Source organism: Xyrauchen texanus, chromosome 46, assembly GCF_025860055.1.
Source record: "Xyrauchen texanus isolate HMW12.3.18 chromosome 46, RBS_HiC_50CHRs, whole genome shotgun sequence".
Classification (NCBI taxonomy): domain Eukaryota; kingdom Metazoa; phylum Chordata; class Actinopteri; order Cypriniformes; family Catostomidae; genus Xyrauchen; species Xyrauchen texanus.
The window spans coordinates 7,048,160-7,069,398 of record NC_068321.1 but is presented as its reverse complement, the minus strand read 5'-3'; the positions used below and the strand labels follow the sequence as shown (position 1 = coordinate 7,069,398).

General features: G+C 35.6%; 1 protein-coding gene across 1 annotated transcript in view; it reads right to left on the bottom strand.

Moving 5' to 3' along the window:
* The window catches only part of LOC127638252 (ras association domain-containing protein 8-like), a 35,616-nt gene extending 14,377 nt beyond the window's left edge, over window positions 1–21,239 (bottom strand). The window contains exon 1 of the mRNA XM_052119696.1: window positions 20,962–21,239. The gene's annotated coding sequence lies outside the window, so the exon portion shown is untranslated. The remainder of the gene's footprint in view (window positions 1–20,961) is intronic.

Sequence of the window (21,239 nt, the reverse complement as noted above, 5' to 3'; positions counted from 1 at the left end):
CTGCAATGCACTTTGAGTATGAAGATGTGATTGTTGTATGGTTCTAGGTTGAACATGTTTGCCTCAAGTTCCTTGAATGCAGAACCACCATGGAGATCCAGAACATTTGAGGGGACAGAGATGGGCCTTGTGAGTGTGTGCTGTTTATGAAATCTCTCAGCTGTCTTGCAGACATTCAGGACGCTATCTGACGGTCTTATAAATCCACCTCAGCTCTTCATGTCAATCAGTGTGTTCATCTTGGGAAGAGCTCTCAACATGAGTGATGATAAACAGGTAGTGCACAGAATCATCTTCATAGTTGTTTTAAGTGCAAAGCCTGCTATGTGCCCTACCACAGCCTCTTTGAACATGGACAAGCTGGGAAGACATCCAGTGATGTTTTTCTCTGTGTCTTCTGTTTCAGGCTGAATGTCACAGCCTGAAATGCCAGCATTTCAGAAGATGTTGCCTCCAGTGTCACTGTGATATCCGGTGGAGAACAGTTGCCACTAGCATGTGATGGCATGTCTTGCTACTATTCTTTTGAAAGCTGAATAATGTGGGATTGTTGTTAAATCCATTAGCAGATTTGTCCCCACATATCTGCAAATTTTTATTGTATTGTTCAGTTTAAGTCCATTTTTGTGTGTACTTGGAAGCTTTTGTTATTGAACAAATGTGTATGATTTCCTTGAGTGTGCATATGTCAATAAACTTATTTAAACTTAAGATCAGGGGATTGTTGAAATAATTAAATGATTCACAATCTGGTATATTATTCCAGAAATGAATGCAAATGGTGTGTGTGTATATATATATATATATATATATATATATATATATATATATATATATATATATATATATATACACACACACACATACTGCATATTAGCTTGTGTGTGTATACTATACTACATTTTTATATTTGGTTCTTCTGGATTTATTCTTAAGAGGTACTGTCTAGTTACAATAACAACACAAAGCTAGTCGTTTTATTAACATTTTTATTAACAACTTTAAAACTTTATGAAGTGGTGGTGGCGTAGTGGGCTAAAGCACATAACTGTTAATCAGAAGGTTGCTGGTTCGATACCCACAGCCACCACCATTTTGTCCTTGAGCAAGACACTTAACTCCAGGTTGCTCCCTGTAATAAGTGCACTGTAAGTTGCTTTGGATAAAAGTGTCTGCCAAATGCATAAATGTAAATGTAAAACTTGTTGACATGCATGCAAAATCCCCCCTAAATTAGTTCACATTTACTATATAATTTAGTCAAAAAAGTGTTAATAATGTTGGCAAATTATGCAGATGTATAATTTGTCAACATTATGAACAATGAGCATCAACAGATTTAAACTATGAAGGCAGAGAAACATTGCATCCTGTAACAATCTGTAGATGTTGCTATTGGATAACTTTGCTTTAAAAAGGGGTATTTATACACTTTGGTGTTGTATTTTTACTGTTGATTATTAAAGATTATGATCGTTATGCCCAATCTACATGGGGATAACGACTAATGTGTGCTTAATAGGTACATAGTCATAAATTAAAACCTTTTGGCACTTTAGTCTCATCCTTAAGTGAGTGTTGTTTCACGGTTAAACGCCGCAATGCCTCTGTAGGTAGGGAATAGTAAGATGGCTGCCAGAGCACTTCCGGTAGCTTCACCTACTGCTGGCAGTTTAGAATTCTATGAGCAATCCAGTTATATATATAGATCAGTGGTGAAAACAATAAATGCTCTTTTCGGACTGGAGAGGAAGTTTTGAGTTCTGAAACTTACAGTAGGTTTTTAAAGTACAATGACCTCTTATATGTCAACATATCAAGGACAATGCGATTCCTCGTGACATGACCCTTTTAAAGTATTTCTTTCTCTGTATTTCAAAATGTTTGAAGAAGTCTGCTTAGTCTACTTTCATACCATTTTTGTCTACCATTCTGCAGCTTTTTGAAGTTAATATGAATACATCCATTCTTTTTATCTATTCATCATGTTTATAGAGCTTTGATCTCTGGCTCCAGAGGAGGGACAGAGACGATTTAGTGACTGTATAGGACACTGCACTGGAAAAGTAAAGTCCTGCAGCAGCCAAAGACCACAGCATAAAAGCAAATCCTTCACTCTGAATAAAATATCATTCCAGTCCTACACTAATAAAATTTGCAAGCACACAAAATTATGCATTACTTAGAAATAAACGATGTATAGTCTTCTAAAGACAACTGACTCCAAGCTTTTAAATCGGCTGTTCAAACAAATGGCTTGCCAAGTTTTTCCAACTAAAATCTTCAATTGATGATTCTCTGTAATTAAAAAATATGGCGTAGAACAGGCAGTTGTGGAAACTGCTCTCTGATACTGCTCTATGTAATTATACAGGCATACAAATAACTTACATAGATACAAATTTTGAGCTCAAACAATAAAACTGCATTGTAAAACTTTTAAGAACACTAAAATGGCAAACGTAAGTTTAATGCTGCCTTACATTTTTAAGTAAAATCAAAGTGATGTCATAATTGCAACTTGCTAGTTATATGTTCATTGCACAATATCAAAATGAATTATTGATTAAGACAAATGAGCTGAAACTCTGAAAACTTGTAAAAGTATATTACAGAAGTAAATGACAGAAATTATTTTGTTTAAGTTAAATTAATGCAAACAAAGATGTTGTTTATGGGAAATAGCTGGCTTTTCTTCTTCAATTAGAGTTACATGATGTTGGCCAAAACATGTTATGCTTGCTGAGTATGATTGTTTACATATTTTAGACAAATAACCAATTGCATATTTTTCATATTTATTGTTGACAACCCAGATATAAACACATGATATGTGAACCAGCCTAACTACTTCAAAATCTGCCAGTATGAAACCATAATTCTTCATTATGCTGCATTAAACTATGCAGCTCATATATTTGAGAATTGCACATATAATTAGGGGTAAAAAGTGTATCACATTGTGTACATATATAGTAAAACCAGAGTTTTTTTTTTTTAACCACTATATAACATTGAAAGACATTTTTTCCTTACTATGGTCACTTTAGCTTAATCAATGGGGGCTTTAAGACATAAAGGCATGATTTTCTATACAGCTGCTCTGGAACAATGTTCATTGTGAAAAGTGATATACAAATATAAATTACTTGAGTGTAGACAAACACAGTTTTCTAAACAAAACATGAAAATTTTGAGATCATATTAGATTTTCTCATTACAATCAAACAGAATAAATGCAGTTCTATTGTTTAATTTACTTCATTATAGAGATCTGCTTTGTGTTGCCAACGTCAGACATGTTGTGTCATTTATGTGTCATGAAACATTTGTGGGCTCTGTTTTTATTTTTTATCGTATTGTATCGTATCGTGACATTTGTGTGTCGTTACATGCCTAATACTCAAGTATTTCCTTACTAAAAATGTCATGCCTTTCTAATACATTTTTATCAAGTCATCCTCATTGCCAGTCGTAAGAGGTACATTGACTTGAATGTCTTTGGAACACAACAGAGACATATGGTGCAGTGGAACCCCTATAAGAGTGCTCTCCAATCTGAGCCAAAATGAAAAAAACATAATGGAACCAAATGGAAAGACTGAAGTCAATATGGGGCTCTTGCCAAAATTCTAATTATTGATTTATACAAGGTTAGGAACAGTTCATATTTGTGGCTGCCAATTCAGGGAATGCATTAACATTCAAATCACATTTTAAATTGGCCCATCAATTTATACTCAGAACTTGAACTGGCTGAACGGAACATGAACTGATTCTTCATCTACACTTTTTAGAAGAGGGACTAGCAAATGCACTCTATTTGCACAACTATTATTGGGCATGAAACGGAGTAATGCTGAAATGAAAATAAAGCAGAGTTTAGTTGTTTACGACTGCAAAGCAAAGTTGCCGCAAATTTGCTGCATTAATATAGAATTTAGTGTACCGTAGTCACATACGTGCATATACCGCCAATTTTACAATGGCTTCAAATGTGGTTCATCATATCAGAATTCAAATAAATATTCCTTAATTTTTACTGGCCTTTAGCGTCCATGACTACAGATGGAGTCCTGTGGCCAAGTCAGATGTAAGACATTGTAGGCAATTTTATGCATCCTCTTTCTTACGATTGTGGCCTGCAGTCCGCTGTATTCTGACATTTTTCCAGGAGCAATCACTCAAGCAAGGAAGCTCAGTTAATGGATTAATTCAATCTGCTACATTTACTGCATGTTTGACAAAATTCGTCAAATACAAAAGCAACAAACTACTTTGACTGTTATCATGCATTCCATGCAGCTTTTACAAGACACAACATCAAGTTATAACTTTTGGAGACCACCATTCAGTGTCTTGCTGTTTTGAGTATAAACCTGGACTAGTTTTTGCACCCATCTGCAGAATTTTTCATTGTTATTGTTTAATTTTTTTTCTATGTATCCATGCACTCGATGGACATCTTTGATTATTTTTATGGGTTTAACTGCTTGTGAGCAGACACAATATCAAACTTGTCAAAGGAACAGTTATTGAAAGATAGGGCAGTTACAAACACTATTGGGCCCATATGCAAAACCATATGTAACAAATTTCATTCAAAAATATTTCAATTGTCATGACTTTTTGATAGTTTATGGTGCCACTGTGCTTGAATGTTTAATGTATTTGGATGCAATGTGTTGGATGTGTGTTATGTGTAAACCCTGAAATGTAGTTTTATAATGTCGTGGAGCTGGTTCATTCTCTTGCAATTGAGTTTCAAATACATTTGCCTGTATTCAAAAGGGCTGCATGATGTTGGCCAATCATAACAGTGGCATTTTTTGAGTGTAGATCATATATTACTACATGACTGTTTTGGTGCAAAAAAACTTGATCAAAAACATTATCGGCGGACCTCGGGGAAGAAAATTAAATTAGAAAAAAAAGAGTTTGCATGAGAATTACACCTTTTAAATTGTGTACTTTAAAAAGTGTTCTTAGAATCTAGGACTCATAAATAAAGACTAATACGTGGAATGTTTGTTTGAGGGAAGGTTATGAGGTAACATAGTCAGTTACGTCATTGCTCTGCATCCAATGTTCGGGTATACTTTGTTTTTTACGACAAAGGCTCACAGACGAGGATAGCCAGACTGTCAAGAAAAACTGGCCCGCAAGTGGACAGTTTGTACAGACTGTTATGATGATGAAATCTGCATCACGCATACTGAGCACAATCCGATCTGGAACATGGAAAATCGAAGTATACTTTGGCTTTTAGTGGAAACATGGACCGGTTCTGACCAGCACCATTTTGGTGGAAAATGAATGGGTCAACTAATAGAACGATAGTGGGCATTTTGAACCCTTTTGTCCCAGCCACTGAACATACTCATGGAGAGACTCTGAGTGCCTCCCCACCATGCAATCCATTCAATCATCTACACATCATGCTGAGCACAAGTGATCACTTAGTGAGTCTAAAAAGAGCACTGCAGAAGTCAATCAAGCACCATTTGTGAACGTCAGAATGGAGCACTTGGATTAATGACAAGACAATGTCCATTTGGTGACTGCACTGCTGGATCCAGCTTTTCGACAGTTCTGATGTCATCATGAGACATGAAGGCTAAACTAATAATGCAACTTATAGTTAGAATGCTAAGAAAACAATAAAATAAGTCATTTAAATGTGATAACTAGTTCATTAAGTATGTTTGGTGTGATCTCATTAGTAAACGTAATATCAACGTATTGTCAGCTTCTAAAATTAGAGCTGTCAAAAACTACATGTTAACACATGGGATTACTGTAAATAAATATGTTTAATGCAGTTCAGTCTAAAACATTTTTAACTATTGGTTCTATTTGGTCTCATGCAAACACAATGGTAAATGGTCTGCACTTATATAGCACTTTTTTTTTAACCTTAGAGGTTACCAAAGCACTTTACACTGTGTCCCAATCACCCATTAACAATCGTGGTATTGAAACATCAGCGCAATGACCAAATTCTTAGGAAAATAGAAAATTGCACTTTGCGCCACTTCATTTACATACAGTAAACCCAAAGTTTCCACGCCCACACCCACAGTAGTGTAAACACTCCCACCCATGCTCACTTGCACTGGCACGAAGGTTGCACTTATAATTATTGCTCTCACGAAAATTGGATAAGTTGTTGTGCACGGTTGTAGTGCTGCGCTTTTGCGCACTCAACACTTGCGCATGACTTATAAGGTGATACATTTTAGTGTTTGCATTACATAAATACATTTACAAGTTTGTCTCAGCATGATTCATTTGCACAGTAGCTCAACAGATGCAAAGGACCGGGTTATGAGTCCTGAAGAGCGCATAAATTGACACATGAACCGAGTGACATAGAATCACCACAAAATAACGTGGTTGCTTCAGCATAGGGCTGGGCGATATGGCCAAAATTGTCATCACGATAATCTTATTCATATTGTTCAATATAGATATTTTTCACGATATACATTTACACATTGCACTTTCTTTTTTTTATTTCAAAGTTGATGGAAGAAAAGAAGAAAAAATTTATTCTAAACAGTCAAAATAGTCTCTACAAATCTGAGGGGGTCCAGAGACAGCCAAAGCTGTGGGGTCTGCGGGATCTATTACCAAAATATACAAATATTTTATAGTTTATCAATTGAAAATGAATGTTAAAAGATCATCTGTTTGTTCTGAAGCATAGTGACAGCAGTCCAGTATTTGTTGGAATATTTTTTAAATTAAATTTAAATATTTTTTTATATTTCTTTAGATTCAGATACTCAAGTATGGGGCATAGAAGCCCTTGTGACTGTGGAATGATGCTGAATGTGGGTTATGGGGTGTCCCGAGAGAACATTTATAAAACCTTTTTTTTTTTTATTTAAAAAACATTTGTATATTTTCATTAAAATGAGAGACTAGTCTACCAACTAGTAATTTTAGTCTTCCTTATCCATTCCAGACATCTAATTCATTTTCACAAAATTAGAACAGAAATCGATTTGTTTATTATTAAAGGCTCGTAACATGCTGACTAATAAAGATACATTTAGAAGGGAAAAACGTTATGGTCTAAAAGGTGCTTTGAAACCACGTTAACACATGCCGTGCTTCATGTCTACACAAATGCAGGGAAAAGAGGCAACGTGTGCGGAGCGGGACAGGGCAGAAATTATGCATGTTTGGTGCCAGAGAACAATATTCAAAATTACAGCGCAGAAAGATCAGAGCTGTTGTCCACATCACTGTTGTTCTGTCGCGCTCTTCACTAGAGATGATGAGAGAGCACAACCGTTGTCATGTTGTCTTGAGGTGCGGATGGAATCAATCTGGAGTCTGGTGTCAATCAGGAATCGAACTGCTAGCAAGGCAGCTAGCATTAGCAAGTTCATCCAGTCTAACCCTACATTACCACTGGCACGTTGTGAGCGAATCTGAGAGCATTTTCAATTAATTCCTATGAAAGCAGAGCGTCATGCTCACAAGGTGGATTGTAGGATTGGCAGCGGTGCGGAGCAAGCTCTCTCCTAGCGCTGTGAGCGCCTTTGAGCGGATTTCGTCCACCCCAGTGGAAACGCAGCCTGAGAAAGCCGAACTGCTTGTGTTTTAGCGACACACAGTAAATATCAAGCTATTTCGTGGATTTTCTTTATCGTGATAAATATCGATATTGTTTTATCGCCCAGCCCAACTTCAGCAATTACATTTTTCATCCCACATTTACTTTTTATGACACTAACAGTTAGGTTTAGGTTTAAGGTTTAGGGTAGAGCTTGGTTTTGTTGATTTAAAAATCTATAGAGCATTAACCTTAAAAATCTCATCGGTTTGGTTAAAGACTCAACTCACTTTTAGCACCACTCAGTGGATATTTCACCTTGGAACTACTGCAGTGTGTGTAAAGATCCACCAAACATATCATTTTACATATCACCCTTGCAAAGGTTTTGACAATTTCTGTTCTGACCTGTAAAGTCAAAACTAAAGTTTTATATGGGTAAAGTTTTGAATGGGTAAAGTGTTTTAGTTTTAGATGCAGTCAATACGTTGATATTGTATGTTTCTTTCCAAGAGACAAATATGAATGAGATCACTTGGATATTGTTTCTAATGTTATTGATACTAACCATCAACAATAAATGTGGAATGTCAACATTATAGAGAGAGTTAAGAAGCAGTATCTTCCCATGACTATCCGGATAATTCCAAGGCTTTCTCAAGCATTGAGCAATGGGAGTTCTGGCTTAGCCTGAGTCATTCGGGCCCTATTACGTAAGCTTATCCTACCAGGCTCAGTGCAAGACTGACTAACTGGAAGTAAATCGCAACTTGTTTAAGACAAGTCTCTCTATTACTATAGCTTGTACTTATGCTATGTTCGAAATATAGATACGTCATGTAACATCTAGATGTGTTTTTGTTCATGTTTTATTTATGTCCTTTATTTTGAAATGTTTTCTGTAACAAGGTGTAGCTGGCAATGGCAAAGACGATGACAATGATTTGACGAGTTTATTTATATAGGTGAAATCCACAACCCTGAAACAGGATGAAACAGTGAAACAGGATGATCACATGACAAGGAAACAGGAACAAAACATGGCATGGAACATGAACAAACATTTCAAAATAAAGGACATAAACAAAACATGAACAAAAACACATCTAGATGTTACATATCAGATGCAGTATATACAGTAAATAGATACTGCAGAATGTTGTGGTTTAGGTTAGGGCAGTACGATTAATCGATTAAACAATTAATATTAACGTGATCTAAAGTAACCGCAAGGGCTACGATTTAATCAAATAAATAAATATTATGTGCGCATACTGTATGTGTTCAGTGCTGTTCTCTGTAGTGTATTATACATAGGCAAAACATGTGCTAAGCTAATGAGCTGAGTGTGTTATATTTACAGTGCTCAAGATTCACTTATTGCACATTTGTGTTATTCTGAATATACTTGGCCGCTAAAAGTTACTATCCAAATCTAAAGTAAGCCCTTAACATTGGGTGCTTGAGGACAGCAGAGTGTATGAGAGCATTTCTTTGCAGTAAAAGTTCATTGTCAGTTCAACTACAAACAAACATCTTCTTTCAAAGTTCCGCCAAAATAAAAGCTTCTGCCAAAATAAAGGCTTAACCGGACCGCATATCAATGCCGCATGCAAGTGTAAATTAGTACACAAATATGCTACTGTTTTATAATAATAAGAATGATCATAATAATACACAAAAATATATTTCCATGATAATTTCTTAATAGTAATAACTTATTATTGTGTTAAAAAATATTGTGCTGAAAAGTGGGCTTAACAGATACAATGTGAAGGTGATGTGAATATTTTTTCCAGCCTTCTATATTTAACTTTTGTATTTATTTATTCTGGTTCTTTTTAAGAGGACTCAAGTGTGAACACCCTTTCTTTAATGGTTTTTCTATTGGCAGTAGAGCATCTTTGCCAAATAATTAATTTTGGTCAAAATAAAATAATTACTAGTTTGTTTCTAGTTGCTAGTTTCCGCAAATGTTAACAATCATCTAATAATCGCAGTTCAAATCACAATATATTTCAAAATTACATATTTTGGTCCAAACCTTTTAACCCCAGATTGGGTTAGGGTTTAGGTTTAATAACATTTGTATTCCTATTGAATGTCTAAAGATACAAATCACTTTTGGTGGTGGAAACTGGAGCTCACACATGACAATACATTCAACAATACTTCCAGCTTCGGCCACCAGGGGCAGTGATTACAAATTTCAGTAAACACAGGCCAATTTCAGAGGCAGAACTTTTGATCTTTTGTCACCAAATTCACAGTGAGATCAGTCTAAATAGTAAGAGTACTATGGTACTATGGTATTTGAACAAACCTATAACCGCAAGTATTAAACTTGATCACACAACTTGTGCTGAAATGTTTGCTATGGGCATGAATGATATCTCAAATCATGTGGCTTATTAAGGAGAGGTGTGCTACTAAAATTCCCATAGACTTGCATTGAAATCAAAACCTGAGCCAAACCTAGAAACCATAATATCATAAACACTTGTTAGTGGTCTCTTTTGACTTGTGCCAGTAAGCACTACGTAGAACTCCCTAGCAACTCCAAATCACTTAGCACCTTAGCAACCACATAGATGTTCCCTGGCAACCACCAACAAACATCCTTTTATTATGGTAGCAGGTTTAGCATGGGCAAGCAATCACCACTCACATTTTCTTCAGAAAATGTTTAAATCATATTTAGTTTAATGTAGAGCCTCAAAGTGGAGATGGACAGTTGTCAGTGCATTTTGGTTTAAATTACAAATATCAATTTACAGTATATACTCTCATGTACAGCTTTTCTATTCTATTTCTATTCATGTGACATGAAAAATCTCCTAGTGTCCCCTAACCTCCTAATGTCTAGAGTCATGATTGACACTAAATACCATACATTTCTAAATGCTATGTTTGCTTTTTTTATATTTATGAATCTAAATTAAAAACTAAATTAACATCACTGAATCAACCTGAACACATTAGATTACACCAACAAGGGTTATGGAAGATAGCAAAGAAGCCCGAAGGTAATTTCTTTTAGATATAAAACCTTCGAAGAGGACCATATACATAAAAAAAGATCCGCACAATGCGCAACATTCGGATTTCAGACACAACCACAATGACCTCAAACTACTTATTTTTACATTCACTGCATGTTACTGTATTACCGTACAATAGAAAAGTGTATTACTCCAGCTTCGATATTTAGCCACTTTTTCCACAATAAAAAATAGTTACTGCAAGAGTAATTTCTTAATTTCTGTCAACATATCAACATGATTGTTGACATGATGTAAGCTCCTGTTGATTTGTCTCTAGCAGGCTTTCCTGAACAATGTTCAATAGAACGTTTAGTACAAAAGTATGCACATTTACAGAAATATTGATAGATTCTCATGTTTACTTTATGATGGTTACTTTGTTTAAGATAATGTCACGCAGTAGAGGCGGCCACAGTCTAATTTGCCCCGCCACGGTCTCATAATGAACCGAAAACATTTGTACACTTCTCATCTAAAATATTTTTGCCCTTCTCAGTCTCATAATAACATAAAATAAAAGGTTGTGTTTTGCGCTCTGTCTCTCGTGTGCCAGTCAGCTCCAGTAAGTTCCTCACCCACTGCTGTAAACTCATGCGCACACACACACTCGCAGATATATGCACTGGAGTATCCCTGGATCCGTCTAACTTTATTTGGTTGAGGAGGATGAAAAATCTTTGAGGTAAGTAATGTTAACTAACAGTAAATGTATCCACTGCATTTATACACTACACCACACACAACTTATCATCATCAGTGTACAAAAGCAAACAGATAATATTACTGCCGAAGTTAGAATCATGATGATTAACGTAAATTAACGTTAGCTACTAGGTTAATTGGCATAATGACACACTGCTTACGGCTTCACTAGCTAACTATCATTAGCGGTCTGAGGTAACGTGAAACTGACATCCCTAGTTTGTACCCAACTTTTAAGAATGAGCATACAAAAATATTTTAAGAGACATCATACCCAGGATGAGATTTTAGCCAATCGCTTTTGGTGAGGCAGTCCTTTGCTCTGTTTGTGAACAGCTGTCACGTAACCCTGGCTGGGGGTGAAGAGCATCATGTAAATGGGGAAGAATTGGGGGGGTGCTGTTTCTCACAATTCAATTCATGGACTTGCCTACTCCAGCTTTAAGAGCACAAAATTGTAACAAGAGCACAAAACTAGCCTCTTAATTTTGCTCTCAAAGTGCACCAGATGGAAGTACATATCTTTAAAATGTACAAAGTTTTCTTATGGGAGAACATGCCCCCCACCCCCCATAGTCTCACAAAATCCTGTGATGGATTGTGATGTCTGTAGATTTTAATGCGGACTGACCTTTTGTTGCAATTTTGCACAGTTGTAAAACCTTAAACCAGCCAGCATTTTTTGTGGGGAAATGTACTGTTTTGTTTTGTACTGTGACTTGACTTGACTTGTCTTGCTTGACAGCATGCTCTGCTGACTTGAGACTTCACTGGGGACTTGAAGGTAATGACTTGAGACTTGCACATGTGCTACTTGCTCCCACCTGTGCTTTTATCTATACTCCTGACTCTTTTATATGTACTCTATTGGCTTTAAAACCCAAATACATAACCCAAATACCGAACATTATGTGTAACTCATCCTGCATGTTTGTGTTTTAAACATGTACTTTAAATGTTGAAGAGAGGGCTGTATTATTACCCTTTATACAGGATTTGCTTTAGCCAAATCTTGAGCACTGTTTGTATTATAGTAATTAATTACTAGATTTGTATTTTTCCTACATCTGAAGAAAATGTGAGTGGTACATTGATATGCGGTCGCTAGGGTGTTCTTTGTGATTGCTAGGTGGTTGCTTACCGGCCCAAGTCCAAAAAGCCTATCGAAGCCTCTTTGATATTTATGGTTTCTTACGTAAATAGAATAACAAACCCTCACAACATTCCTTTACATGGGCAGTTTACATGTGTTCAACTTAACCAAACTTTTGTTTGTCTGGAATCAAGTGAGCTCTTGACAGAGACAAAAACTGTAAGCCTTCACGGAAAATTATCAAATTAAAAACAAATGATACAAACTTTCAGTTCCAGCACAAGTAGAAGCATCTATTCAAAAGAATCAGCTAACTTCTCATAGCATGATGGTGTTACTGTTGCAGAGCTATTTTAGACTGAACTTTTATTCCTCTTGTGCTTGCGTTAGATGCCATGCTACATGTAATTACTAGTTTATGCACTCTGCAGTAATTGGTTGCAGGCCTTTGTTGAAACTGTTCCAACAGTGAAAGCATTTAAAGAAATACATGATGGAAAGCACTATGAGTGGTGTACAAGATTTCGCCATTTTGATTTCTCGAGTTGCCATGAGAATGTGTTGAGCTTGACTGTAGTAAATACTTCAAATTATGAGGAGCTTTTAACTTGGCAAACTACATCTTCAAAGTGGTTTCCCAAATACTTGTCATGTCATATGTACATTACAAGGAGAGTAACTCTCTCCTTGGATTATATTAAATTTTTTGAGCTTACGCAATGAAGCTACTTGTATACGTTTTTTCAGAACTTGGCACAGATATTTTTTCTGATTTTTTCTGCTGTTTATTTACTACTATATTTTTGAAAGACGGCTTTTCAACATTGTGAAGGGCAACATCTCTTTGGCAAAGAACCAATTCTTTGGTATGCATTCTCTCCATCATGGGCTACCAGCCGGGTATTTCGTTGTCAGAGCAAATACATCACTTATTGTGAGTTGTTGCAGGTTTAATATTGGTGTTTTATTACCTTTCATCCCAGGACTCAGTTTAGCTACTTCGGAAGAGTAATGACTTTGAATGTGTGAATAAATTAGTTTTGCTACCTCCTAGGGCTGAGCGATATGCAAGAAATATATTCACGATATTTTTATTCAAATATATATATATATATATATATATATATATATATATATATATATATATATATATATAAATATATCACAATCACAATATCCAATTACATCGTCAACCCCCGGTTGAGGGATCGGTGAATATTCTAGCTTTTAAAATTCTATTTGTTGGCCTGGTTTTAAATGTATTTAAGAACTAAAAACTTAAACCAAAGACATTTCTAAATTCAAGTTGCAGTTCAAACTAAACAAAAAACCAATTAAAATAACGAAGTGGTAAAAAAAATCCATATACTGTTCCATTAACCTTCAGGCAAGTATGAAAACGGTGTAAAATTATTTTAGAAAATAACATATAAAAGCAATTCTAAATGTAAACATAATAATTATAATGATGATAATAATCACTGAAATATAAATCATGGTTCAAAGTGTACGTGTTTTTGAACTTTTTTATGATTTAATCACAGACGTATAGGCTATATATATAAAGTGACCCTGCAGAGTTGTGCTCACAACCAACTGCTCTATAGAAATAAAGCGAAATGAACTCAGACCACCTCCCAAGCTGAGGATATTACAGCATTCTTATAGATGATACTTTTCTTGCAAAATTAGTTTTTAAATAAAAAAAATTCAGAAGACTGAAAAAAAGAAAGTGAGAATCCTTTCAAATCACTATTTGAAAAAAGTCATTTTTATCAAATCTAGACAGGCCCCATTTCCAGCAGCCATCACTCCAACACCTTAACCTTGAGTAATCGTGCTAAATTGTTAATTTGGTACTAGAAAATCACTTGTCATTATATCAAACACATTTGAAAGCTGTTTGGTTCATTAAATGAAGCTTAACGTTGTCTTTGTGTTTGTATTTGAGTTGCCACAGTATGCAATAGACTGGCATGTCTTAAGGTCAATATTAGGTCAAAAATTTAAAAAGAGAATCAGCTTCCTCTAGAAACTCATCAGTCAATCATTGTTTTGAGGAATGAAGGCTATATAATGCTTGAAATTGCCATATAAAGGTGTACATTACAGTCTTCAAAGACAAAGGACAACTGGCTCTAACAAGGTCAGAAAGAGTTTGAGAAATAGATGCTTCACAAATCCTCAGATGACAGCTTCTTTTAATTTTACCCGCTCAACACCAGTTTCAACATCAATAAAGAGAAGACTCAGGAGTGCAGCCTTATGGTGAAGAATTGCAAAGAAATACTCACTTTACAAATAGAATTACAAATAGAAAAACAAAAAGAAAAAATAGAGTGGGCAAAGAAACACAGACATTGGACAACAGATAATTGGAAAAGAGTGTTATGGATCTTAACCCCATTGAGCTTTTGTGGGATCAGTTAAGACTGTATGGTGCATGAGAAGAGCCAGACAAGACTGAAGAAATGTCACCTGAGTATCTGGACAAACTGACCGCTAGAATGCCAAAGATCTGCAAAGCTGTCATTGCTGCACGTGGAGGATTTTTTGATGAGAACTCTTTGAAGTAGTTTAAGAAGTTCTAAAAATGTTGTCCAAATTATAATAGTCATTTTTTATGTTATTAATGTCCTGACTATACATTATGATCAATTGAATGCCACTTTGGTGAATAAAAGTACCAATTTCTTTCCATAAGAGCAAAATCTGTACATTATTCCAAACACGACTTCCAACGTTCTACGAGACTGCACGCCTCCGAACAAACAGCGCATCAGACATGCACATTGATGGCTTTTCTGTCATCTGTTCTTAAAAATATAATAAAGTGTGTTTCTTTAAGCACCTGTCTGTGTGTCTCACAGCATTTCTTGTGTCATTCCGAATCCGAGACATCTTACAGTTCCCACCATGCACATTATATTCGCTACCTGCAATTAAATTAAACATCTTCTGTCAGTGCGCATACTTTGCTGCCTGTGTAATTTGATACGTTGGTAAAGAACATCTGGCTTTCAGTACGTTATTTAGGTTCATTATCATGGGTCACAAACTCTTCATTAGGCAACTATTCTTTATTTAAAGCTATTCTATTTGTTAGTCTATTGTATTGAAATTGGAAATTCCATTCATAATGTTTCCACCGGTATAAAATTTCATACCGGTGCTGTCCCTTGTACCGAAGTTAAACAACGTACACTGTGGCAACCCTATACATTATTTAAATTAGTAAACTCAGATTAGCTGGTGACTAAGCCATTGTTGAGGCTTGAAGGCATGCAGTAGGTTATCTGACATGGGCCTTGATAGTACACTATAAAAACCGATAACATCAAGGTTACACATTCCACACAGCTGGGCATTCTGTGAGCCCTGAACGAGATAAGATATTTCTAGTCCTCTCTCTCTAACCGGCGAAGCCTGAATTCATGATCATCGTACATGGTTTATATGGCTAAGAAATTTATTTGAGATTTTAATGTTATTTTGACATTTATGGTTTGATAGTACAGCTAAAATTGTTTTTGTGAATCAGAGGAACTGTGCGTGAATCAGAGAAACTGTGCTACTGATTCCGAGCACCTCAGTTTCCTGATTTTAGGAATCACTATCCCTATTATAATTTTTATTGTTATTGTGGCAGTTTCCTGTCTAAACAAACACTAGGTGCGCTACAACTACTATTTTTCTTCACTGTTACTATAGTGCATATATTCATGCTTGCATTACATTACCAACTACATGTCTAAGCTTGTTCTAGCATGATCAAATTGTGCAGTACAAGTGATATAGCATTGCACTTGCGATGCAAAGGACTGGGGTATGAGTCCTGAAGAGCACGCAAGTTGACACGTGAGAAGAAAGTGTCATAAGGTGCTTTCACACTTGGTTCAATTGCTTGGACCGGACATGACACTTGTGTTTGTCTGCAATGGATGTACTGAATGTGCAATGAATGTTAGTGTTTGTGCCCGCGGATGTATTGCAAGAGATGTAAGGAATGTGAGCTGCTCTCTGCAGGCGATTTATTTGGACACAATCAGGTATGACTAAATGCATTATGCCATAATAATTGCAAAGAAACAAATTATATGTCATCAATAGCGGTTCACTTCCACAATTTGGTATGATTGCATTCACATTAGCAGCGAACCATACTGGTGTTCACATGAATGGTACCTCAGACCACCTTTTCAAGTGGACTTCTAGTGGAAAACAGAAAACTTGTAAAACAGTGTTCACATCGTCCAAACAAACCGAATGTTGACATCATTAGAAACCGGGTGTGAACCAAAAGTGCTACTTTGAAAGCCCCCATAGAAGAACCAATAAATGACATGTTGCGTCAGCAATTTTTTTCATCACACATTTGCTTTTTTCTGACACTATCAGGTAGGTTTAGGGTTTAGGGTAGGAAGTAGGGTTGGGCAAAATGCAAGAATTCTTTCACTAGGGCTGTCCCTATCAATCATTTTTGTAATCTAACGATTATTCTGACGATTAATTGAGTAATTGAAAACATTATTTAATAACTAAGATTGCATCAAGTTATCGAGGTGAAGTCACGTTTGGCTAAAATGTGTTTTGATGCACGAAGATTATTGAATAACAACAACAACAAAACGATCGTGCAAACAATATCTAAAGCCAACAGACACCCAAAGCAGATCTATAATATAACAAAATTATGTAAATTAAGATGACAAACATTGTCTACTCCAGGTGTGCCCAACTTTTTTTAAATGCAGGACCTTCTTTTTCATCAACTAGTTTAACGTGATCTATACCTATTTCAGTTTAGTACTCAAACATGGGAAAACCAGCTATGAAAATAAAATATGTTTTATTTTCAGAAACAATGTTTGCCCACCAATCTTGTTTATTGAGGTTGAGTTATATTCATGGGTTAAACTATGAAAACCATTTGAATTTTACATGAGAATTTGCTATTTTAAAGTAACATGAAGAGGTTCAACATCATGTGAAACATCTTGACAACGCTGACATTCTGAACAGCACTAACGAGGGAAAGAGAAATCACCTGCTGCCCAGCATTAGCATCAGTTATAAGACTTTACACATCAACGCCATTGCTAACATATACTGTATCACAGTTAACTGTAACATAATATTTAATTACAACTGTGAAAGTTGTAGCCAAGAAAATCACGGGTAGCATGGATAGCTGGAAAAAAATTAATGGGTTTGTAAGTACTTTGAATTGGATTAAACTGAAAAATAAGCTGAAATCAAATGATTGATGATTACTTGTGGGTGACGTTTTTTTGATATTATTATATGTATAATTTTTTCAAAATCTGAAGTACCTTATTTATAACTGATTGTGTAAAACAGGCACATAACATCGGAATATTGATGGCAGGGCCCTGAATTGAATTAAATCAATATTGTATCGCGGCAGACTTTGATGTATCGGCAAATATCGGATCGCAGGTAAAGAGAATTTATATAATACTGTATCATGATGAAACTTCCAATTTACACCCCTAGTATCTCTCCCACACCAGGCTCACCACCTGCGGGTGAAGTCTCCATTCAATTTCCAAGCCCTACTTTTAACATTTAGATTAGTATCTAAAAATGTAAGTGCATGATAACTATTGGGCTACTATTTCATTGGTGACTTCCCAGTTCCATAGTTTTGTCATTTCCCGATATTGTCGATCATTACAGGATATTTGTCCGATATCATCGATATCCGATTCTATCGTCCTATTGCCCAGTCCTAGTTTGGAGGTAGGTTTTGTTGATTTAAAGGTGCACTCAGTAATTTTTTCCTCAATTCAAAAGTTTTACTCCTAAAGATATGAATTGTAATTTTAATATATATATATATATATATATATATATATATATATATATATATATATATATATATATATATATATATATATATATATATATATATATATATATATATATATATATAAATGGAGTGGTGGTGGCGTAGTGGGCTAAAGCACTGAACTGGTAAGCAGAAGGTTGTCGGTTCGATCCCCACAGCCACCACCATTGTGTCCTTGAGCAAGGCACTTAACTCCAGGTTGCTCTGGGGGGATTGTCCCTGTAATAAGGGTACTTTAAGTCACTTTGGATAAAAGCATCTGCCAAATGCATAAATGTAAATGTAAATATAAAATATATATAAAATCATGTGCAATCATGAAATGAAGAATCCAGTCATATCAGTAACGTAATAAAAGCTGTTTTATTCTACATGGAGAACAACACTGCTACATACTGATCTGCCGAACACAGAGGAGAACTGTGATCTCACCAAACCTCCCATCTGGAAACAGAGGAAGGAAAACAAACCTTCTCTTCCCTCCCCAGTAAAACAATAACCTATAGAAGATGTGGAGGAACGTGACTGAATTCAACGTGAAGTCTAAAAGACTTGCTCGTAAATCCCTTTAGAGTCCTAAAATGTACTTTTCTATGCTTAATTCTTTCAGATTGTTTGGCACATTTAGCCTCTAAGAGTGAAAACAATGTAGAGCTTTCATGGAAGGTAACTGGAAGACAAACGTTTTGGGGAACCGTGAGGGGAATAAAACCATGCCAAGTTTTAAACAAAGTTCCCAGTCTGAAGAAGTCAAGACAAAGTTGGAAAGAACAGTCTACCTACTGTGGTATTTAACTATGGACTAGCAACTGCCTTTACTCTTGTAAATCTTTCTCAGAGTTTGTAGAGTCTCAGCTGAGGTACTTTTTAATAAACTTGAGAATAGACACCAGCCCTCCTCCCCGTAACCCACCTCCACACCCAGAGTTAGGACGTTGAGACTGGCAGAATCGCTAACATCTGGATGGCACGTTTAGCTGGATATAATACTGCCTTTGTTCTTTTCCATGGTTGTGATCGGCAGGCTAGATTTGAAGAACCAGCAAAGCGCAGAGTTACGGAGGTCCTGGATGAAGTGTCATCGTGACTCAGTGGTTTATTAATAATCTCTAATCTCACCTCTTTCAATGAAGTTGTTACGCATACCCACTGTGAAGCATTTGCTTACTTTCGAGCCCTTTGAAAAACTACACAAAAAAGACAGTACAAGCATGCAACTCTTTAGATTTGAAAAAAAAAACAACAAAAAATAAATAGTATTGCATAATTTTGAGGAATTTTGCAGTAGGCAACATAATATATGCCATAACATGACGGAACGTTATTAAGTCCCACTATACACAAAAAAAAATATTTTGGTCTATTTTTAATATTTCCGTGGTATGACACATTTCCATCAAACTTAATTGAGTGATCTTTAACAACAAGTAGACATTATGAATGTAATAATTAATGTAAATACTTCACTTAATATATAATAATATAAATAGGTTATCTTTTTTTCTCCCCTTTTTTCCCCAATTTGTCCTCGTGGTGGCGGAGGACAAATCTCAGTTGCCTCCATGTCTGAGAAAGTCAATGCGCGCATCTTATCACGTGGCTTGTTGAGCGTGTTACCATGGAGACCTACCGTTTGGAGGCTTCACGCTATTCTTCGCTGCATCCACACACAACTCACCACGCACCCCTACCGAGAGCGAACCACATTATAGCGACCCCGAAGAGGTTACCCCATGTCACTCTACCCTCCCAAGCAACCGGGCAAATTTTGTTGCTAAGGAGACCTGGCTGGAGTCACTCAGCATGCCCTGGATTCGAACTTGCGACTCCAGGTGTGATAGTCAGCGTTAGTACTTACTGAGTTTGGTAATTACATGAGAGATGTGTAGAGAAATTGTAAGTTTGCTATAGCTATCTCTTGCTATAGCAATCTTTGACATAACACACTAATTAATAATAAATAATAAATAAGTTTTAAATTGCTGGATAATAATTGGGTCACTGGACAAAATGACTGCATGTTGTGCTAAATACACATATGTAGAAAATGTCAACAAATATGAATACTTTACAATGGAATGATACTTCAAATACAAACATGCAAACCTTGTTATCTGGCTATAAAAAACTGAAAAGAAGAAAGCAATTACTGTATACTACAGTACTTAACCATAATTTACTACATGTATTTAGGTATAATGGTTAACAGTTAATTGCAGCCACATACATGCACATTTATTGTTTAATTTAAGTTTTAAAGATAAAGTTTCATTTACACTTATTGACAAACTATTTACAGTAGTGTTGCAAGCATTTTTGCACACTCTTAAACTCAAATAACTAAGCTTTGTATTGATGTTGTTTGGTATGATATTCTATACACAATAAACTAAAGACAGAGTTCGAAATACTGTTATAATGCGGCTATAAATTATTAATAACAAGGCAATTGCAATACATAACATAAATCGCTGATTTAGCTACCGATAAATTATAAATGACATCTCATCAAAACAAAATATTTTAAGTTTCATTATCAAATGTATGCTTGTAAAAATAAAAGATATATGATATACAGAATCTAAACTTCTACTGCTGATATTAATTATTATTATTATATTTTATATAATTTCATTTCACTAGATAATACATATACCATCATGCAAAAACTGTACTTTCTTACCTTTATTTCTAAATGTAGAAAAACGGTCAATTTGTCCAGTTTCACTCGAGCCGATCTTACATTGACCAAAGTTTGTTTTAATCCGCCAGTAGACTATAACATTCTCATTTGTTTTCAAATTCTTCACTATAAAGCTCTGTAAAATATAACCTAGTCGTTTATATACAGCGTAAAAATCCGACAAAATTAGCGGATTTAATCCGTTGTGTTCTCCGCCCCACAGGAAAAGTTTTCCCGCTGTGCAGCAGTCGGTCCATCCGAGACATATGTGGAAATTA